The sequence below is a fragment of the Mandrillus leucophaeus genome, unplaced genomic scaffold (assembly GCF_000951045.1).
Source record: "Mandrillus leucophaeus isolate KB7577 unplaced genomic scaffold, Mleu.le_1.0 Scaffold1552, whole genome shotgun sequence".
Taxonomy (NCBI): Eukaryota; Metazoa; Chordata; class Mammalia; order Primates; family Cercopithecidae; genus Mandrillus; species Mandrillus leucophaeus.
In genome coordinates, this window is record NW_012101535.1 from 130,308 (window position 1) to 154,795 (window position 24,488).

Below are 24,488 nucleotides of genomic sequence, written 5' to 3' on the forward strand. Positions count from 1 at the left end.
TTTTGGGTTAATGCTGAAATGAGTTAAGACTTTGGGGGACTATGGGGAAGGCATGATTGGTTTTGAAATGTGAGGTATGAGATTTGGAGGGGCTAGGAGTGGAATGATATGGTTTGGTTCTGTGTCCCCACCCTAATCTCATCTTGAATTGTACTCCCATAATTCTCATGTGTTGTGGGAGGGACCTAGTGGGACATAATTTGAATCATGGGGTGATTTCACCTATACTGTTCTTGCAGTAGTAAATAAGTCTCATGAGATCTGATGGTTTTATTAGAGGTTTCCACTTTTGTGTCTTCTTCATTGTCTCTTGCCACCACCATGTAAGAAGTGCTTTTGCCTCCTGCCATGATTCTGAGGGCTCGCCAGCCATGTGGAACTGTAAATCCAATTAAACCTCTTTTTCTTCCCAGTCTCAGGTATGTCTTTATCAGCAGTGTGAAAACCAATTAATACATTTCCTTAAGACTATAATAGAGATAAGGTAGTTTCACAATTGGTACTGCATGCTTGTAAGAAGAGAAGATCTCCTAAATAGAGTTTAATTATTTTTTCCAGTATTTTGCAGGGGAGAGGGTGTGGAGGAGTAGGTGTGGTTGGGATAGACTTTACAGAGAGTTAAATAAACAAATCTTAAGTGCACAATTCAGTGCATTTTGACTCATATAACTCTCTCTTTGCCAAGATGTAGAATATTTATATCACTTTACTTGATGTGCCAGGGAGGGTAATGTGCCCTGATTCCACAGGGCGAGGCATGGAAGATCTGCATTCAGGACCATTCCAGACTTGTTCTGTGTGTTTCTTCATTTAGCTGGTCCTAATTTATAAGCTTTATGATAAAACTGTAATCATTAGGATAATTCTTTCCAGAGTTGTAAGACATTTCAGTGAATTCTCAAACCTGAGGGAGGACATGGGAAACTCCTGGATTTGCAACCAGGTGGCAAGACATGTGAGCAGCCTCGCAACCCTTGAAGTGTGGCTGGCATCTGAAGTAAGAGGAGTCTTGTTGTTGACCATACTCTCAACCCTGTGAAGTCTGACTTTAACTCCAGGTGGTTGCCATCAGAACTGTATTGCAGTTTATCAGTTAGTGTCAGAATATTTACCATTTTCTGTTTTATTGATTTCTGCTTCCATCTTTATTATTTAGTACCTTCTACTTACTTTCAGTTCACTCTGCTCTTCTTTTTAAGACAGAAGTTGATATCATTGATTTGGAACTTTTCTTTTTATCCTAATGCAAGCATTTAAAAGCATAATTTTCTTTTTAAGCATTATAAACATTTTGAAATAAATATTGTGTTTTCCTTAGCACCCATTTCTAAATACTGTCTAATTCTTCTAATAATTTCCTCTTTGACCCATGGATTATTTAGAAGTTATTTATTTATCAAATATCTGAGACACTTCTAGATATTATTTTATTAACAATTTCAACTTTAATTACATTTTTGTTCAAAAACCTATTACTTCTCTGTTTCAATAGCTTGTAAACACACATATGTGGTCTATATATGATGCATTTTATATAGTGTACTTCTTCTAGCAAGATCAATCTTCTTTATTCTTTATGGAAACCTAGTGCCTTGCACAATACCTGGATGTGTTAGGTATTCTAGGAATGTTTTATTTTTCTCTCTGAGAGAAGGAAAAGTGGACCCTTGAAAACATTAAAATGTTTGCAAGGATGAAGGGTTATTAGAAAGGTTAGAAGGAGAAAAACCCGCAGACAAGAGACACCATTGTCTCTTCACAATTTTTCCACAGGTCAGTGTTCCTGCTCTGGACTGTGCCTTTCCTATAGCTGATTGTGTAATGCCATCACACTGTACACTGAATGAACAGTATGAAGAGGGTGAAGAAATGAATCTTTCTGTGAGACTTACGGTCTAGTTAGGAACCTAAACATTCACATATAAACATGAATGTACCATTTATTTTGTTCGTCTCCCTTTCCTCTGTCTCTTTCTTCTTTTTCTTATAGATTGCTTTTAATTTTGGTATACTACTGCATTAAATATCATCTACCTGATAACCTAAGACCATTTATCTCAGACATTGAAAGAATGATGGAAAAGTTATTTAATCTTTCATAAGAAAGTTTTGCATACATAAAGAGTCATCTTACCTAATACAGGAAATTTGTTCACTAAATTTAATAAATTGGTTCACACAGTCTCAATAACTTAGAAATTTTTAGCACATCACCCAAATCATTTTTAAAAAGAGGCATTTCAGTGTTTTGTTGACTAAATGCCATGAGCTATATGATTTAAAACTCATATATCAAATTCAATAACATGGAAGTGAAGTATTAATCAATTTTGTGTAAATTTGCCTAGATGGCAAGCACATATCATGCCTTGGAAACTCAGTGAGCAGTGAGGAGTAGCCCTAAGTCCCAGCATGAGAGAAAACCTAAGAAGTTCTGCTGTTGCCCCAGCCCAATTGTTATGAAGGGCTATTTAAATTAAGCCATCTGCACAAATGAATTGCTCTCTTCTAGTCACCTCTATTGTCCTAAAGAGGATTAGGAGAGAAGCAGGGCAGTGCTGCTTTGTACTTAATCCCTTTAAAGTCAGAGACTTCATTCAGCCTACAGCCAGGGGCCCAAGTCAGCTCAGAGTTGAGGCTGAGATGGAAGGAGGATATTGCATTATGTTTGTTAACCTAATCTTATGTGCCAGTTTACTCAGGCACACACCTTCTCTTCCCAGCTAGATTGTCAGTTCTGGGACCTCAGGAAACAAGTTTGAGCCCTGCACAGAGATTCAATGTCTAGTAAATGCTTGTTAGATAACTTAGAGTTATCCAAAGTAATGTTTATGTTCAGTGGGTATAACTGAAGCTGCATTCTATCTTCCTACAGTCATGAAGAAAGTTTTTAAACCTCAAACTAGCTGACTTTTAACACTCATACATAAACACTTTTACACAACTGATTGAATTGAAAATAATAATTAATTCACTCAAGCAATTAGTTCTTTGCTGATTGGCTCTCTGGAGCCTGACTTAATCAGATTATCACATTTTTTAAAAAGTTAGTTGACTACTTGAACTAAGATATTGATTTTCCTTTTTATTTCTTTGGTAAAATAGTATGCATTCAATGTATACTGAATATATAATGTATATTGAATGCATACTATTTTACCAAAGAAATAAAAGGAGAAAACAAGGAGACAAGGAGTCAAAGGGATTTTCTTTGGATCCCTGGAATCAAAGGTGACTTTTTATTTTTTGAGACAGAGTCTTGCTCTGTCACCTAGGCTGGAGTACAATGGCATGATCTCGGCTCACTGCATCCTCCACCTCCCAGGTTCAAGCAATTCTTGTGCCTCATCCTCCCGAGTAGCTGGAATTACAAGCGTGCACCACCACGCCTGGGTAATTTTTGTATTTTTTAGTAAAGATGGAGTTTCACCATGTTGGCCAGGCTGTCAAAGGTGACTTTTAATTTCCAATTCTTAAACATTAAACGACATCATTTTCTGATAATACAATCTGTGTAATTGTTATTACAAATATGTATGTTTGATTTGGAAATAGCATGTCTTATGCTCTTTCCATGAGGGACTTGGAGACAGTGAAAGAGAGAGAGAAAAATGCATATAAATCACTGTGCAGGGCATCTAGCCTGTACCCATTCATCCAACAAAAACTGTATTGAGAGCCTACAGTGTTCCAGGCATGTTATAGTTCACTTCAACAAACAAAGCAAAATCTCCGACATAATGGACTTTAGGAATAAGGTGGGAGGGGAAGAGAAATTAGAAAGAATAAACAAGTAACTATGCAGCATGCTATATGGTGATAAGTACCAAGGAGGAATCAAGGCAGGCAGTAGGGATGGGAGGTCTTCCTCTCCTCTCTTTTCCTCTCCTCTCCATCTCATTCTCCCTCTCCTCTCTCTCTGGGGGAGTGGGGAGGGTTTGCTCTATAGATGGTCAGGATGGGCTTCATTAATAATGTGACATCTGAGTAGATACCTGAAGAAAGTGAAGGAGAGAACCATGTGGATATCTGGAATTTTCTGGGGAAAGTATGTGGAGTAAAGGAAACAGCAAGTATAAAACCATAAGCTGGCAGCAGACCTTGCTCAGGGAATAACAAGGGGGTCAGTGTGGCTGTAATAGGATGAACTGGGGTGGAGGGAGACATAAAGGGTGAGTCAGAGAAGTAGTGGGATGAGAGCAGACTACAGGCATTTTGGCTCTCACTCTGGAGAAGTCACAGAGGAGAGCCATTGGAGAGTTAGGAGAAAGAATAACTGCTCAGACTTACATATTAAAAGGGTAGAGAATCAGCAATAAATAAGAGTTTTTGTGGTTGGAAGTACTGTGTCATTTGAGATATAAAGGCCTAAGACTCAAGGCTGTCACCTCCAGCTTCATTTTCTACCATTTCTGTACTTCTCTCATCATGTTCTGGACACTCCAGTATTCTGTTCTCCAGGTAAAAGTGTTTCTCTTCTGGGTTTCTGCTGCAACTCTTCCCTCTGCCAAGACCTCTGTTAACCTTCATCTCCACATGGCCACCTCTTGACACTCAGATCTCAGACTAAACACCGTGTCCTTGAGGAATTTCATGACCATGATCTCTCAAGTAGCCCACTCACTCTCCATCAGCACACTCAATCTTATTACCCTGATTATCTCTTTATCTCACCAAACAGCTTTTTCTAATTAGAATTTATTTTTTAGAGAAATTTCAGGTTCACAGCAAAATTGAGTGGAAAGTTAAGAGGGTTCCCTGCTATTCACTGAATGTTTGTGTCTACCCAAAATTTATATGTTGAAACTTTAATGTCCAAGATGATAGAACTTGAGAATGGGCCTTTGAGATTTAATTAGGTCATAACTTCATTATGGGATTAACACCCTAATAAAAAGAGACCAAAGAGAGCTTGTTTATTTTCTCTCTCCACTCCCTTCCTCCCTCCCCCTCTCCCTTTCTCTCCACCATGTGAGGGCAAACCAAGGTGTCCATCTGAAAACCAGAAAGAGGGCCATCATCAGGAACTGAATTGTCCAGCACTTTGATCTTAGACTTTCCAGCCTTCAGAACTGTGAGAAAAATATTCTTATTGTTTAAGTCATTCAGTCTATGGTATTTTTGTTATGGTAGCCTGAACTGACTAAGACATTATATTTACACACATCTACACACACACACACACACACACACAGCCTCCCCTGCCACCAACATCCCTCACTAGAGTGGTACACTTGCTACAATCAATGAGCCAACATTGATACATCATTAGCACCCAAAGTCCAAAGTTCATATTAGGGTTCAGTCTTAGTTTGTATATTCTATGAGTTTTGACAAATGTATAATGTCATGTATCCACAATTTTAGAATCAGAGGAAATAGTTTCAATGCCCTAAAAAGCCTCTGTGCTCTAATTGTTCATCTCTTCCTCCCCCAAGACTCCTTCTTGTCAACCACAGACTTTTTACTGCCTTTGTATTTTGCCTTTTCCAGAATGTCATATAGTTGGAATTTTACAGTATGTAGACTTTCCAGACTGACTTCTTTCACCTAATAATATGCATTTACAGTTTCTCCATGTCTTTTTTATGGCTTGATAGTGAGTTTTGTTTTAGCACTTAATACCATTTCATTGTTTGGATGTACCACAGTTTATCCATCCATCCACTTATTAAAGGACATCTTGGTTGCTTCCAAGTTTTGGGAATTATAAATAGAACAGCTATAAACAGCTGTGTGCAGGTTTTTAATGTGGACATAGTTTTTAATTCATTTGGGTAAATACCAAAGAGTCTAATTACTGGATTGTACAGTTACAGTATATTTAGTTTTGTAAGAAACTGCCGAACTGTCTTCTAGAATGGTTGTACCACTTCACATTCCCACCAGTGAGGAATGAGAGTTCCTGTTGCTCCACAGTTTCACCAACATTTGATGTTGTCAGTGTTCTAGATTTTGGCCATTCAATAGGTATATAGTGATATCTCACTTTAATTTGCAATTACCTTATGATGCATGATGTCAAATACCTTTTCATATGCTTACCTATATTTGTCAAAGTATGTCTTATTTGGTAAGAAGCCTGTTCAGACTTTTTGCCAATTTTTTAGTTGGATTGTTAATTCTCTTGTTGTTAAGTATTGAATTCTTTGTATAAGAACACTTTTTATTAAAAATCGTTTATCAGATACGTATTTTAGAAATATTTTATTCCAGTCTGTGGCTTCTTATTTTCTTGACAGTGTTTTTCATCATCTAACATTTTTGTGTCTACTTGTTTATGTACATATTGTTTGTTTTTCTCAAATAGAAAATAAACTCCATGATGATGGAGACTATTTTTGTGCCTGGCAAATAGTAGGTAGCAAATAAATAGTGAGTGATTGAATTGTTTGAATTTGAGTAAGCTTTTTTTGTATTTTTATGGCTTAGCTACAAGGAGAGCCTATTATATGGAGATAACAACAATGAAGACAAACCTATGTACATATATATAGAAAATAAGTTACGTAAACCATATTCCTGCAACTTGGTGCTTTACTTGGTTAGCAATTCAGTTTTTGAGTACAGTTGTTATGCATGCAATTATACATAACTTGCTATTTTTCAAAGCACTTTAATTCATTAAAATATAATTTGCCATCTATGAAAATATACCAATTAAAACAGTGAAAAAGCAAGGCATGAAGTTGAAGAAGATATTTGCAATGTGTAATTGACAAAGCACTCCTCCTATGCAGAATATAAACCAAAATTCTACAAATGAATTATAAAAGGCCAACAACCCAGTGGAGAAATGGGTAAAAACTCCAAACAGGCACTTCACTTCATACACACACACACACACACACACACACACACACACACACAAAGATGATCAACTTCATTAACTCTTAAAGAAGTACAAATTAAAACTACAATGTGATAGCTTGTACTTACATACCAGAATGGCTAAAATATAAGAGATTGATTATACAAAATGATGGTAAAGATGTGGTACAGCAATTTTTTGAAAACTGTTTAGTTAAATAGCTACTAAAAATGTTTACATACCCTATACTCCAGTAACTTCCATTCCTAGGTATAAACCCCACAGAAAAGTACATATATATTCATTTAGACATGTATAAGAACATCTAAAGTAGCACTATCCATTATAGCCAAATGCTAGAAACAATCTGAATTCATATCAACATGATGAATAAAGTATTGTATAGTCACCCAATGGAACACCGTACAAGGATGACACCATAATACACAACAACATGGGTGAATCTCAGAAACCTAATGTCAAGCAAAAGAGAACAGATAATCAACAAAAGCAAAACCAAACAAAAAATGCAACACAGTGTAAGATTTTATTCATATGTAATTCAAAAATAGTCAAATCTAATTTGTAGTGTTAGAAGTAAAGATGGTGGTTACCCTTGAAGAAGGCTGGTTAGTGACTGGAAGGGAGTATTCAGGGGCCTTTCTTGGTGCTGTGAATATTCTCTTCTGTGATCTGGGTGCTGGTGACTCAGGTGTATTTGCTTTGTAAAAACTTATCAAATGTATACTTAGGCTTTTTGCATTTTTCTTTATGTGTATTAAATGTTGGTAAAAATTTTATTTATAATATGTTTAATTAACCTTCCACTAATTACATATTTCTTAGATAATTCAGAAGGTACCTTAGCATGTGTTTTTTCCTTGCGATGTTTTTGTTGAAGTGATCAAGTTTATGGGGTTTTCTGCAGTTTGTATTGTGTTGATTGCATTTCTATGGTATTGATGAATGTGCTCCCCTGAGCCTTGTTTTGCTATAAATTGGTAGTTAAATTTAGTGATTGATCAAATTTAGGTTTAATTTATTTTGGTGATAGTACTTCATAAGTTATGCTGGGTATTCCAACAGGAGATACACATTATCTGTTTTGTTATTTTTTTCTCTTTGGGGGACTTTAGCAACCACTGATGATTATTCTCTAGATCCCTTAATTCATAGCCATACCATTCCAAAGGGTAATGTTCTGTTTTTATTTCTTTATTTTAGCTAGAGTAGTCCAGCTAAACAGAAACTTCTCCTCAACAACTACTAGAGTTCTCAACAACTACTGTACCTGAGGTACAGTTCATAAAAGAAAGACAAGAGAGGTGCTTGACTCTTTCCCTTTATTGAGAAATTTTAAAAATATGAAGTGACTCCCTGGGATGCCTCAAATGATGACCAGTGCTTTTTTTTTTTTACTATTATTATGAACCCATCATCATGATGAACACATATATGAGGTGTTCTAAATCCATTGCAGTTATTGTCTTTATTGGTGCACACGTTTTTCTATGTTGGGCTACTGGGAGCTTATTTAAGTTGGACTCCAAGTCCCTTGCAAACAACTTTAGTAGTATTTGATAACTTCCTTACTTTCTGGTATGTCAAGTTTTTCCAAGTTCATTGTTTACATTTTCTGCCCCAGATTTGAATCAGCCATTTCTTCAAGGAGTCCTGAAGTATTTAGAGACCACAATCTGGAGGCTACAAGTGCTTATTGCACCAGGCTTTATCATTATTTGCAGTCTTTTTTTCAGTGGACAGAAATAAAAAAGTCTTAAAAGATAAAATTCATCATGAACTCATACTGATTCTTCTAATACAGAGTCAGACTATAGAGTTTTAACTTAATTTCACTAATCTTACATTGACTGGTACCTTCTGTCTTCTACATCAAAACACCAATATTGGTAACACCAATATTATTACTTACCACACTAAACAGAGAGTAGCCTGAGGGTATATTGCTAGCAGTACTTTCCAGGATATAATTAGTTTATAAAGCTTAAAATACTTTGCAAGTTATTTTTAAACAATTACCATTAGTCCAAAAGGAATGACCATATACATTACTGTGTTTTAAAATCAGTTGTAATGATTTATTCTGGTGGTGATTTTTCTTATTTGAGCAATTAATATAGTAAATTATATTTTTAGATACCCTAATATTGCATTTCTAAAATAGCCCCAAATGAAGAATCCTATGTAGATTTTTTGCATCAATATTCATACATAAAGTTGGTCTGTGGGATACTTTGGGGCTATTTTTGTTGGTTTTACAATCATAACTTTGTAAAATGAATTTGAGAATTGGAAGTTCTCTTTTTTCCTATACTCAGGAACAGTAAAAATAACATCAGGCAAAGATGCAATGGCAATTCAATGGGGAAAAGATAGTCTTTTCAACAAATGGTGCTAAAAAAGTTGGATATCAATAGGCAAAAAAGGAAAGTTGATCACACTATTTATAAAATTAACATATAATGGATAATAGAATTAAATGTAAAGCCTAAAGCTATAAAACTTCTAACAAATAACAGAAAGTCTTAGCGAACATTTGTTAGGCAAAAATGTCTTTAAAAACTCGTAAAAGCATAATCCATAAAAGAGTAAAAATGACAAATTGTACTTCATCAAAATTTTAAAACTTTTGCTCTTCAAAAAATGCTATTAGGAAAATGAAAAGACAGACCATGGACCAGGAAGACACATTTGTAAAACAGATATGTCATAAGCAACTTGTATTCATAATATATATTAAAAACTTTCAAACTAATAATAAGTAAACAAACAACCCAATTTAAAAATGGGGCAAAGACACAAACAGTTATTTCACCAAAGAAGAACTATTAATGGAAAATAAAGACATGAAAATATACTCGACAGCAGTTATTAGGGAAATGCAAAATAAAACCACAACAAGATACCACTTGTCAACAAATAATAGACTAATGCTACTATTTGTCAACAAATAGTAGACGAATACTCTAATGCTATGTCATAATGCCTAAGATATTCACCTCACTTTTTCTTGTCACGTAGGAATTCTGTCATCTTACATGATCACATGAAGAAAAAGAAGGGTGAGTACAGTATAATACAATATTTTAAGGTGGAAAAGGAGAGATATATAGAGACCATATTAACATAACTTTTATTACAGTATATTGTTCTATTTTTATTATTAGTTATTATTATTAATCTCTTACTGTGCCTAATTTATAAATTACTTTTTGTCATAGATGTGTATTTATAGGAAAACACATAGTGTATATAGGGTTTGGTACTGTCCATAGTTTTAGGCATCCACTGGTGGTCTTGGAATGCATCTCCATGGATACAGGGGGACTACTGTACACAAATGTTTATGGCAGCTCTATGCATAGTTTCCAGAACTCCTTTCTGCTCCTTCCCCATAAGTAAAGGGATTTATTCTTTTATCCGTCCCAGCCTCCCAGCTACAATGGCTTTTTACCTTAAGGCAGGTAAGAGGGGTTCCTGCAGCAGCAGCCATCTCCCTCTCCCTGGGGAAGCTCCTGCCCATCTTCTGTCTGCTCCTCAAATTTTTTCTGTAAGACCTAGTTGTGTTCTGTGGAGGACACTTTGTGAATGAATATGAACTCCATTTGCATTCATAGCTCTTAGGGATTCTGTACTCTCATACTTGCTCACACTTGGCCTTTATTAACTCATTAAAAAATTTGGCTGCATTATTTTTGTCGTCTTTTACGGTTCCTGGTGTCTCTTCCTCCCATGTTCTGCTACAGCTGAGCTGGTGTTACACTTTGTCTCTCCTGGGACAGCCTCATTTTTATTTGGATTTCTGACTACTTTTTGCCCTAAAATCTCAGCTCTCGGCTGGGTTGAAATATAACTGTGATTCTGTGGCTTTCTCTGGCCTTTTTGAGTTGACAGTGTAGGAGTGACACTGGTCCTAACTTTCTACATTGTAGGCAGTAGTGAAACTCTGGCTGCAGTTGTTTCTAATCAGTCAAAAAGCTAAAGCTGTTGTCTCCCAGAAAGTATTTATGGATTTTTTGTTGTTTTGTTTCATACGATACAGTTAAAGTTTCTTGATTAGAGTTACCTGAGTCAGTCTCAATACTATCACGTGTCACTTATTTTGAAAATCTTTGAACTAAAATAAGAATTTTTTTACATTGAAAGCTTTTTCTTGCTGTCATATTATTTTACTTTTTGAGGAAAATGAGTCTAGAAGAAAACTTTCAAAATGAATGTTTCTTTGTTTGATTTGACATTTAAACATGGTATAATCCTTCAGTAGAAGAGTCTTGCTCAGCACAAAATATTTTAAAGTAAATGAATCATTGTATATTAATGTTAATTTCAAGAGTAAATGATTCCAATTTTAGATTTTTTTTTTAAATACTAAAATAATGACCTCTCCTCTTTGGCCATTCCTGGTTCAGACGCTCTTTTCCTCCATCCTGATTGCTTTAGGGACCTCAAGTTTGCCTCTTCTGGTGAGACTGCTTCAGGTCCCATCGTCATGCCTCATTCGGCTCTGCTGAGTGAAGCTTTCACAACCACAGCCTTGATAGTCCTTCTCTAGCTTTTCTCTTTCTTCCTAAGTTCAACAATCACATTCAGTTTCATCCTTGAGCCCTTGCATGTTTATTTTGTGCTATTTCTTTATGGTCTTATCTCTTTAAGACTTTTAATTCTTGCCATAATAACATGTTAGTCACCATTTTGTCCTACTCCGTGGCAAAGTATTATTGAGTTACTTTTCTTTGCTATTGCTTTATTTGTTTCTTTACAACTGCCCTCACCATTTGTACCGTTTCTACTTAATTCCTATTTAAATTCTCTTTACATCATTACTCATCTTAAATATGAATACTATTTTAAATCAACTATTAGTTGGAAATTTGTGTAAGAAAGGGTTCTGGGCTACCTTCCAGGCCTGTAAGAATTCTCTTCCAAAGCAATGTAATGTTAGGTCTGAGAGTTCCTTTGCCCTTTCTTGCACCCCAGCCAATTGAGACTGGTACTGTCAGGCTGCTCAATGAGTTTCTCTCTCTTACCTCTTGCAACAGTGGAGGATGCGAGTTCTGAGGCAGAGATGCTGTGGCAGAGTTAAATCGTTCTGCGTGAGAAGGGGCTCAGAGTAAATGAAATGCAAGTAGAGAAATCCAGGAGGAAGGAGACAGAGACAGCTGAGGCCATACACTGACATGTGTGTGAGGGAGAAGATGAGAAGAGAGGCTAGGACCCCTTCCCCAGATCTCCTGCAGTAAAGAGACGTACAATAGGAATTTTTTTCCAAGGAAATGCCCTGTGTTTTGTAACCAAGTCCTGGGAATTTTTATCAAAATTATGGAAAGCACAGTATGCTTGTAGAGGTTACATGTCTTGTGGAAGATAGTGGTGAAGGGCATAGGTTTTGTGTCAAGTTATGGGCAGTTGAGGCAGAACAAAATCAGCTTTCTCAAACCTTGGTCCTGACTTTGACCAAGTATGCTTATGCATGATGTTTACTGCAACCACCATCCTGTATCTCCCGGTCATGATCTGTCCTCCACTCCCAACCCAAGACATCTTTCATTCAGAAATATTTTCCACAACGTCTATGGCCAAAAGTCAAAAGATTAAAAATGATTCATTTCAAGTGGAAATATGTAATCAACAATTATTTCTATGCTAATTTTATAGCACTAAAGTCACGATGTTACTTTATAGATGGTGTATAAGTTTTATATGTATAAAACTTGATACGCTCATAAAATTATCGTAACCTTTATTCAACCAGTTATTCCAAATGTGTTTATTAGTTAGTTAAAGTTTTTGTTTGAAATAAAATTGCAAGTCAAAGAAATATAACATCTCTCTCTCTTTTTTTCCAGTGTATATAAAACACTGTAGCAAACATAGGAAGCTATTACAGTTTTCAAAACTGTATCTTTCATAATTTACAGCAGACCAAATCAAAATTAACCTCTTTTTGCACTTCTTGGTAGGTTTCTGCAGATCTTCAGAACATGCTGCTGAAATTCTAGGACTACACAGCGGAGACTCTCGGCACAATAATCTGTGCCAAGAGACTGCTCCAAAGCAGAATCCACTTTACATCTCTATACCAGGGAATGTCCATGCCAGTTGTTCATCAGGGGGATTTAGAAAAGCATTCAGGGGATACTTTTTGGAAAACAGGTTATTCTAAGAGTGACTTAGAATGTGTCCTGTGTCGTACCATAAAGCAAGTAGTGTCCTGGCCCCATGAAATCAGAAGTTGGTCCTCCGAATCCACAGGGAAGGGAGCATGTGGGGACCACAGGAAACTCAGAGTGATGGGGCCCCTAACTCTGCAAATAAAGTGCCTATGACACTCTGCCAAAGCCTAGAAGTTGGAAGCCAGCATTTGTTTCACTCTTGTATAGCAGGGTCTATGAAAATTTGCAACCATTATACACTATAAAATAGGATCATTATGTCATATATGAGACCAGCATAATAGCAGAGAAAAGGTTTGTAATAGAAATGACTGGGTCATCTTGAAAGGAAGACAAAACTCTTTTCACATAGAATTCTGTTAAAATAAAAATATGATTCTGCCCAGCCCCTGAGGAAGGGATGATGTTGTTACAATGTTTAAATATAGTAGTTTGGGGGTGTAGGAGGCAGAGAGAGTAACTGAATGTAGTCATTCTGTCAATTAATTAATTGTTGCATTTTAAAGTACGTGAAAATGAAACTGATTTTTAACTAAATTTACATATGTGAATTGGAAGGATGAGCTGGATTGGGGTAGAAAGATACTGGGGAATGGGAGGGCTGGTATCCCCAGCAAGGAAAGCAAAATGGGCAAAAAGGCAAGGGTGGGCATGGCTGCGGTGAATACAGGGAATTACACAAATTACTTTTGTTTGCAGACAAAGCAGGATATTACGTTGGAGCAAGAGAGTAGAAACTCTTTAGTGTGGTGCTTGGAATTAAGCTCAGAAGGATGAACTGAAAGAGGCAGAGAGACAGGAATGGATGAAGCCAGGGATCATCTATACTGAGAAGTCAAACTGAGGCCTGAGGTGGTTTGAGCGTGCACCAGGGTGCTGGCGATGGGAATGGAGAGTAAGGGGTACATCTGAGAGGCATTTCAGAAAAGGAAGAATGGGATTTTGTGATAAATTGGTTATATGGGTTGAAGAAAAAGACTAAAGTGAAGGATGTCTTCAAATTTTCTCAACTTGGAGACCAGAAGAGTTCTGGTGCCCTTGAGTGAAATGGTAAAGGTGAAAAAAATTCAGCATGAAAGAAAATGAAGAAAAGGAGTAAGGCTGTGTTTTGGTCCCATTGAATTTGGTGTGGCTATTGAGTATCCAAGTGGAAAGTATTAAGAGACCTAAAAATGGGAATGTTCCATGAAGGTGGGAGGTCAGGATAGAAGCTGTAGCTCTAAAAGTCATCAACATCAAATCCATACAGATAAAAGTGGATGAAATCTCAGCATCAGAATAAAGACATAAGTTCTGACTCTAAGAATTGGGAATTGGTGCTACATGAGTTTTTTATGTAGTTATTTTTGGCAGCCAGTTCTACATTTCATTCAGTTGATGATAACAGTAAGATTAGGAAAACATATTTCCTGTCTTTCTATAGGTTTTCCATTATTTCTCTAGTCAAATTTATCCATTACCATCAAGAGACTATATTTGTTTTAGTGATGAACTTTCCTCTAGCAAGCACTAAAATAGAGTCCTGTCTGGCTGTAGATTTTTTAAAATGACACAAACACAACCCATTTTTCCCCTTAATTTTCGGTTCTGAGCTTTCTGACGATGAACTGCACTGTGGTAGAAGAGAGAGGAGGAAGGCGGTGGGTCGAGACAGATCTTTTTATAAAGATCAGCAATTCTCCATGCTTTTATCCCAGGCAAAGATTACATTTAACACCCAGGGGTCTCTGCTGCCTTAGATCCTTTTCAGAATGAGTGGCTGTGGCTCTGCAGATAGTTTGGGGTGTCCTTTCATATTTTGACAGTATTAAATATATCCCAGTGAGCCATAAATCTGTGATTTATCTAAGAATAAATCATATCTCTAATAAGGGACCACTTCTTTTAAATTAGACAAATGCATTATATTAAACAGAGTTTCCAAAAAGTACACAATGTGTCAGACAACCATTTTTAATGAATATAACTTAAAATTCCTCTGTCTTTAAAACAAAGCTATTTCTTTTCAATAAGGAAAAACTGAGAGATTTGCTGAGTTTTGCTGGCTATTGTGTATATTTACTCTTTCAGCAATGGAGAAAGCTAAGGTTCTGCTCATATTTTTCTGTATCCATGTTGCATATTAGGGAAGGAAATGGAAAAGAAAAATAAAGGAGAGAGCCCTTAGGGGCTAAGTTTGGTGGAAGTATGCAGGATAGGGTCCAAGTGTGGACTAAATTCGTTCATGTCTATGTTAGTATTTCATACAACAACATGTTTAGTGTCATCTCAGGGATTGAGTTGGCCTCATTTGTTGTGGTATCGCTGGTGCTTACCATAGTATCTGAAACACCTGGTGGTGCTCAGCAACTATCTACTGAATAGACATATATTGTGTGCTGAAATGACATGATTATGTCTTAAGCATTCAGATTCTGTCTTTGGTTATTCTAATTTACTAAAGATGTGATCTCTTTACTACTACCGGGCTGGAAGCAAATCTGTGAAAGAGAAAAGATTTTAGATACAAAGATATATCTATTTTTTCATCCAGAGCATAGAATGTTTTACAAACAATTATTTCTCTAAGGTAAGGCATTGCTATGTTCTGTTTAGATTTGTTTTCATTAATGGATTAATAGATTTCAGTGATGGGCAATGAAAAGGAGGGTGTAGGCGTATGCAGAAAGGAACACAATTCCTTTAGAGGGTGTAATCTGTTTTAGAGACCTGACTGTCCATAAAAATGAATAAATGAATCAACTGCATAGAGATGTAAAATGTGAACAGCTGAGGATAGATATAAACATGATGGAGATGTCTGTTTCTGGCAATATAATGAACCAAAATATTTTGAGAATCCCTCCAGTGCAAAACACCAGAAAATGCTGGATAAAATGTTTAAATATACGTAATCCATAGCTAAGCTGGTAAAAATAGAAGGAAAATACTTAAAGCTGAAAATAGTAAAGTAATATTCCTGAAAGGTGAGAAATGATCCAATGGCCACCTTGGGATATCTGCCTATTCCAGACAAATTAGAGCTTCAATTTTCAGGGGCTAATCCTGGGAACAGTGACAAAACTTAATATTACAAGTTGGAAAGTCAGATCAGAAATCCGTGTCTAAATCCTTGTTTCCCAAGGAATGGCACGCAGAGAAAAGACAAATTGGAGAAGGGGAGATAAGGAAGTTGCCCTACAAAGGGGGAAAAAAAAAGGAAATTTTTCTTGACTCTAAATGAAAAGAATATCTTCCTTGAAAATGTATAACCATAAATTGGCCATCTCATAGGTGTGGGACCAAAATTTACACTATTCATGTGAGCCAAAAAAAGAAAAACAAAAACAAACTAAGAATTTGATTGAAATTACTCTCTGGTTGGAAATGCTCTGAGACACTGTGTAGAAGAGCACACCTTAAACCCAAGCCTCAGATAATTCCCCAGTATAAAATTGAATAAATGCAAACTCACAATTAAAAAAAAAAGACCTTCAGAAGGAAATAAGGCACCATGAGTGAGAAACTTTTTACTCAATAACAAACAGCAAGATAAGACCATAAAGACTTCAGATTTTCTAATCACACACATGAAAATATAAACTACACTTGCATAAATATTTAAAGAACTAAAAGAGAAAATTTAACGTAAGGCCATGAAAGAAGAAAACTGGAAGAAATAAGGAGGGAGGTTTCAAAAGAAAAAACATACAGAACTTTCCAAAATAGAAATATAATCATTGAGATTAAAAAATAACAAATGCATTAAAAGGTCAGTTAGACAGAGTTGAATAAAGAATTGATGAAATGGAAAAGAAATGTGAAAAACTGCCCAGAATGTAGTGCAGAGAGACAAAGAGATGAAGTAACAAACATCAAATCAGAGTCCCAGAGGGGAAGAACTGAGTTAGTGGGAAAAAGCAACATTTAAGGAGATAATATATGAGAATTTACTGCTTTGATGAGAGATAAAAATTATCTCTCATCAAATAAAAACAAATCTGTTTTTACACATTGCAGTGAAGCTACAGAATACCTAAGAAGAAGACAGAATCTTTAATGCAGCCAGTGAGGAAAGATCAGTCACTTATAAAGGAATGACGGTTAGACAGGTGTTGGACTAGCGTTAGACACAAAGGTTCACAGAGGATAAAATTTAAGGAGATACTCTCCAGTTCACCAGCAATAAGGACCTGAAACTCTTGTGAGAAAGGAGTGGCTTTCTCCTTTAAGAACAGAAAATTACTCCTCAATTTAAAAATGATGCTTATAGCAACTGATATTGCCAAAGAGCTATACAATTTTGTCCCTTGTACCTTCTGCCAAGTCATCCTAAAAAAAAAAGTGTCTAAAATCCTCTAGAGAAATACTTCTATGGTTGTGGGAGTGAGAAGATGAGACAATGTGTAGCAATCACTGTGGAGGAAACTACAAGGTTTGTAGATACAAATGTGATACAAAATTTGTTAGATTTCCCAGAATCAGAAAAACTTCACCAAGCCACACAAATAAAAGCTCAAAGTAAAATAGACAGTCATGTTTTACTCCAACCCAATATATAAAATGATGGTTCTTGACATATGTGCTGCCATGTTCAAATTCTCTGTCCAGAGACAGAGTTCAAATTCAAATTCTCTGTCCAGATACCACTAATTAACTATAGCACTCTACTGAGACAGCTCAGACATGATCTCAAAAGCTCTTTAGTACAGGGCTCCTGACAGGAGTCAGCAATGGTTTCCAGTTCACCAATGTATCTCTAGCACCTAGGACAGTTAGTCCTTGAAGCCTTCTTTGTGCTCAGTTATTATTGTAGACAGATTAATGAATTGAAGTTGACAAATAAGATTAAATGTGTTTGCCACAATCAGGGTAGTGATTAATAATAATGAATAATGATACGAGAAGGCTAACCTTTTTTTCCAGTCACTTCCTCAGAATAGATGGGTTCTGAGACATTAAGGCCTTCCAGGTCTGGGAATATGACATCCCATTGGGAAAAACTGGGCATCAAGCTATCCCATAAATAAGCTTGGAATAGCCTCGTGTGTTTCTGGAGTTCAGTTTACGAAACTGAAAAGTAGTTTTTGGAGGTGATGTCTGTTGATAACTTTGGCTAGCCCCTTTTCCTAATTCGAATTTGACCACCAATTTTCTCCATGGAGCATCAAACCATAAGAACCAGTAGATAGATGGAGACTAGTGTGAACCAGGTTCATGTCTACCAGGCCAATTGAAGAGCAAAAGAGTAGGACTTTTTCTTGTCTAGGCTTGATAAGTGCCTGGGAACTAGTGATGAGAAAGTCATGAGTTGAGAACTGAGAATCAGAGAAGAGCATTGATGCACTTAGAAATCTGTGTATCCTTTCAAGGGAGAGCAGCATCAGCTTATGTGCACATTCCTGGAAGGACCTGCCCATCTCCATGTCCAAGATGGCTGAGGGCACACCGAGGCTGGAAAATTCTAGCTTTTCCAGCTGAGCTGATCAGAAAGAAGAAAGGTTCCATCTTGCTCCTTCAGCCAGAGACTGTATATTAGGCTCTTCTTACATTGCTATAAAGAAATACCTGAGACCGGGTAATGATCAAGAAAAGAGGTTTAATTGACTCACGGTTCTGCAGGCTGTGTAGGAAGCATGCTGCCAGCATCTACTTGGCTTCTGAGGAGGCCTCAGGGAGCTTTTACTCATGGTGGAAGGTGAAGGGGGAGCAGGCAAGTCACATGGCCAGAGCAGGAGCAAGAAAGAGAGGCAGGGGAGGGGCCACACACTTTAAACTGCCAGTTCTTGTGAGAACTCATGCATTCACTATCGCGATGATAGCACCAAGCCATGAGCAATCCACCTTCATGACTGAAAACCTCCCACTAAGCCTCATCTCCAACATTGCAGATTATAATTCAAGATGAGATTTACAGGGAATATTGTCCAAACTATATCAGACTGGCAACTTTCTGAATGCTATACCACCAGTCCATCGGTCTTGAGATTGCCATAACTTAAGATCACCAGCTGGATCTGAGTTCTAAAGGTGGATAAAACTGATGATACATTTAAGTAAAGTCAGTAGACAGGATACAGGATAAACCAAAAGCCCAAAATGGGAAGTTCTGATGGAATGGAACTGCTGGATGGGACAATTGCACATGCACAAAAAAGTACAGTAATTATAGAACTTTAATCATAGCAGTGAAATAATTTCGAGAAGAAAGACAAGAATTAAAACTAGTAAGAGGAACTGAGTAAGAGGATGATCACTACTGAGACTCAAATTACTAGTCTAGAAGATAAAGTAGGAGGAATACTTCCCGCAGCAAAAACACAGAGAAGAAAAAATAAAGACCTAGGGTTCAAAACCAGAAGCTCTAACATAAAATAAGAGTTTCCAGAAGAACCAAAGAACAGATGGTGAAGCAATAATTAAACAAATAATAAGAAAAAATATCCCTGAGCTGAAGGCAGACATAAGTCACAGACCGAATTCATAAATTCAAGTTTCAGGCAGGATTAACAAATAAGAATACACTTACATACATTCTGGAAAAAGTCCTGAACTTAAAAGATAATGAGAAAATCTTACAAACTTTCAAACAGAGCAATATTTTTAAATTGAAAAAGAATCAGAGTGGATCAGACTGGAAGACCGAGATAGTTATGTAATATCTGCAGATCATGAGAAAAAAATGACTGCAACCCAGGGATTCCAGTCCTAGCCAAGATATCATTTACCTATCAGGGTAAAAGAAAAATACCTGCTGAAATCCAAGAAGTCAGAGTATACACTGCCCGCATATATATCTGAATAAAATGTTTGAGAAAGAATTTCAGCCAAACAAATGAGCAGAGCAGAGACCTACTAAAAGAGAAGATGAAGAAAGACAATGAGAGCAGCCAGCAATGACCTGTGCCATGTGTGTAGCTTAATTTAAATAGGTAATTTCAGAGTGAATGCTAATGTTTGTAACTACCAAATTAGGATTTTCAAAATAAAGGAGACATACTTCAAGAGAAAATATAACCAAAATCTGGAATTTCAGCAAAACTTAGGAAATGGGACTGAGGTATGGGAGTAAAAGCACTCTAATTTGACCTCATCTGGAAGGGGGAAGTAAAAAAAGTAAAACTTAGATTCTAAGTGTCTCATTATATTGGGATGGAGGAGGACAGTGATCGAAGTGAGCACATTGGTGGTAGAAAGAGTTGGTATCTATAGCAAAATTTGTATTTTATATTTGTTATAAAAGTGCAATTAAAGTGTAATAGAACATGCAAATTAATATATGAAAAAATAGTAATAGCATCACATTAGAACTAATAATGAAAAGTAAAAAGAGAAAGTGACAAATGAAATAAAGCATATATAAAATTGCTTGAAATAAAATTAAGTATATTGGCTTTTACCCCAAATGTAAATCAACTGTTAGGTTGGTGCAAAAGTAATTGCGGTTTTTGCCATTAAAGGTAAGTAAAAGCAATGGCAAAAACCGCGACTATTTTTGCACCAACCTAATACATTTTCCTTGTAGGAGACACTACTAGATTGGGCTTAAAACACTGAGCACTACATATCCTTTGTTTTAATTTTTAAAATAATTTCTTTTACATTACTTGACATTTAAAGTGATAAAGAACATTTGGGGTAAAGAGGATGTGCTTTTAAGTGGAGGGGGGGTGAAAAAATGCAAGGCAAATTAAAACAAATATTAATACCAGGAAGGGTTGAATATAAGAATAATTCTGTTGAATAGGATAAAAAGGATGTTATATGATGATAAAGGTAGAGTTTTCAAAAATCACAAAAACTCATAAAGCTGTATACACTAATGTATCAGCCAGAGAGATATAGATATAATTCTTTATAACTAAAGAAAAACTATAACTAATATGTCATTTTTAACATTTTAGTTTGAAAAAGGTTAGACTTACTGAGGGGTTTCATAGTACAAAGAGTTCCTATCTACCCTTCATCCAGCCTTCCCCACGTGACCATGGTACAACTATCAAAAATAATAAATTAACATTGGCAGAATACTATTAACTAAACTACAGACATTAGTTTTCACTGGTTTTTCCACTAATGTTCTTTGTATATGTGTAGTGTGTCTGTTCAGCATCTGATCCAGGATACCACATTGCCAGTTAGTTGTCGGATTTCACTATTCTCCAGTCGGTGATAATTTCTCAGTCATTCCTTGTCTTTCTTGACCTTGACATGCTTGAAGAGTACTGACCAGGTATTTCATAAACTGTCTCTCAAATTGGGTTTGTTTGATGTTTTCTTGTGATCAGATTAAAGTTGTGGATTTTGGAGAATCTGCCCTCCTCAGTATATCATATCAGTGGGCATATGATGTTGGTATGTTTTTTTACTGGTGATGTTAACCTTGATCACTTGGTTAAGGTGGTGTCTGACAGATTTTTTCCACTCCAACCTTAACATTTTTTTCCCTTTAAAATTAGTAACTATTTGGGAGGAAGATAACTTTGAGGCTATTCAGATAATCCCGTTTCTCATTAAACTTTCACCTAATTTTAGCATTCACTGGAGGATATTGAGTGCATTGATTATTACTGCAGTGTTTTTTAAATGGTGGTTTTCTATTTTCTTCATTCCTTCTACATTTATTAATTGAAATTCTTGCGAAGAACTTTTCTTGATTCTCTATTGATTCAATCATTTATTTGTATCAGTATGGATTCATGGATATTTATTTTATTTTCTGACCCATTATCCAATACTATCATTCGTTCAAATTGTTCCATATTTGCTCATTGCTCACCAGATTGGCTTCTATGTCCTTTTGACATGACTATATGTTTAATTTTTGTTTAAGTTTTAGCACTTAATTTTTGATGTGACAAGATGCTTGTATGTTCTCGTCCACACCCTTGGACTTGACCATTTCTTATATTAGAGAATGGTATGTAAAACCAAGATCTTGATACTAGATACACTTGTTGCTTCTAAGGTGTCTCTACTTCTAGACAGAGCTGGAAAACATATAAATATATGTCAGCACATACATTTATATCTAGGTAGATAGATATTCACCTGTTGAAGGACCCATGGGTAGTTTCCAGTTTTTGGTGATTATGAATACAGCTATTACTGTATAAGCATTTATATGCAGGTTCTGGTTTGAAAATACATATAGTTTTGCTAGAGTTATATATTCATACATACACACATAAACATAAATACATTTTTTAAAAAAAACACAAGTTTGTATTAAAAATTTCAACTCTAATCTAGCACCAAAAGTTCATTCTAGCATTTGTAATTTGCTTATAGTTTTCCTCTAACAGTGAGAAAACTGCTTTTTGTAATCTAAAATATATTTACGTATTTGTTATATATGTAAAATAGTTTCAGACTTGCTAACCCATACCTACCTGAGAGACAAGTTGACCAACTAGAGCACAATGTTGCTATACAGTTCTTTTTTATTTTAGCCTTAACAGTATCCAGTGAAAACACCCTTTTGCAAACTTACTTACCTCAGTACCTTTTTTGTCGCATCCCTTTCAGCATGGCTAACTCACTTACTGTAATATGGTTAGATTCACTTGTCATAGTTTGCATTTCATCTTGGGTTTCACTGACATCTTGATTTATTTTTAAAATTTGCATGCAGTAGAATTCACGCTTTGAATGAACTCTTTTGCCTATTTAGTATTTAACAAATGCATAAGCCATATATCCACAAGTACAGTTTTTAATAAATGCATAAACCATATATCCACAAACACAGTTACACAAAACAGCTCCATTGATCCAAAAATACCCTTGTGCTGCTGTCCCTTTGTAATCGCTTTCATCATTCCCAGTTTCAATTGTTTAAATTCCTTACAGATTCTGGATATTAGACCTTTGTTGGATGTATAGTTTGCAAATATTTTCTCCCATCCTGTATGTTATCTGTTTACTTTGTTGATAGTTTCTTTTGCTGAGCAGAAGCTCTTTAGTATAATCAAAGGTCCCACTTCTCAATGTTTGCTTTTGTTGCAATTGCTTTTGAGGACTTACTCATAAGTTATTTCCCAAGGCTGATGCCCAGAATGGTATTTCCTTGGTTTTCTTATAAGATTCTTACAGTTTGAGGTTTTCCATTTAAATCTTTAACTCATCTTGAGATCATTTTTGTATGTGGTGAAAGGTAAGGGTTCAGTTTCATTATTCATCATATGGCTAGTCAGTTATCCCATCACCATTTATTAAATAGGGAGTTCTTTTCCGATAGCTTATTTGTGTCAACTTTATTAAAAATCTGATGGCTGTAGGTATGCAGCTTTATTTCTTGGTTCTCTATTCTGTTCCATTGGTCTATGTGTTTGTTTTTGTACCATGACCATGTTGTTTTGGTTACTGTAGCCTTGTATTATAGTTTGAAGTTGGGCAGTGTGATGTCTTTGGCTTTGTTCTTCTTTCTTAGAAGTGTCTTTGCTATTTGAGATATTTTTTGGTTCCATATGAATTTTAGAATAGTTTTTTTTCTAGTTCTGTGAAAACTGACATTGCTAGACTTGATAGGAATATCATTGAATCTTTCTATTGCTTTGGAGAGCATGGCCATTTTAGAAATATTAATTGTTCCAAACCATGAGCTTGGAATGTTTTTCCATTTGTTTGTGTTATCTGTAATTTCTTTTAGCAGTGTTTTGTAGTTCTTGTAGAGATATTTCAACTCTTCGGTTAGATGTATTCCTAGATTTTTTTTGTTTATGGCTATTGTAAATGGGAGTGTGTTCTGATTTTGGCATTCAGCTTGAATGTTATCGGTGTATAAAAATCCTATGGATTTTTGTATATTATTTTGTTTCCTGAAACTTTACTAAGTCATTTATCAGTTCAGGAGACTTTTGGCATAGCCTGTAGGGTTTTGTAGGTATAGAATCACATCATCAGTGAAGAGAGATAGTTTGACTTCTTTTCCTATTTGAATGCCTTTTATTTCTTTCTCTTGCCTCATTGCTCTGGCTAGAACTTTCAGTACTATGTTGAATAGGAGTGGTGAGAATGGGCATCCTTGTTCTGTGTTAGTTTTCAAGGGGAATGCTTCCAGCTTTTGCCCATTTAGTATGATGTTGGCTGTGGGTTTGTCATAAATGACTCATTATTTTGAGGTATATTCCTTCAATATCTAGTTTCTTGAGGGCTTTTTTTTTAATCATGAAGGGGTGTTGGATTTTATTAAAAGTTGTTTTTCCTATGTTTATTCAGATGATCATATGGTTTTTGTTTTTAATTCTGTTTATTATGCATGTATTGATTTGTGTTTGTTGAGCTGGTCTTGCATCCCAGGAATGAAGCCTACTTGATCATGGTGAACTAACTTTTTGATGTGCTGCTGGATTTGGTTTGCTGGTATTTTGTTGAGCATTTTTGCATCATCAGGGTTATTGACCTGCAGTTTTCTTTTTTCACTGTGTCTTTGCCAGGTTTTAGTATCACGGTGATGCTGGCTTCATAGAATGAGTTAAGGAGGAGTCACTCCTCAATTTTTT

The 24,488-nt window shown here is 35.9% G+C and overlaps 1 pseudogene; it reads left to right on the forward strand.

Moving 5' to 3' along the window:
* LOC105536138 overlaps positions 1-24,488 on the forward strand; it is a 57,297-nt pseudogene that overhangs the window by 12,020 nt on the left and 20,789 nt on the right.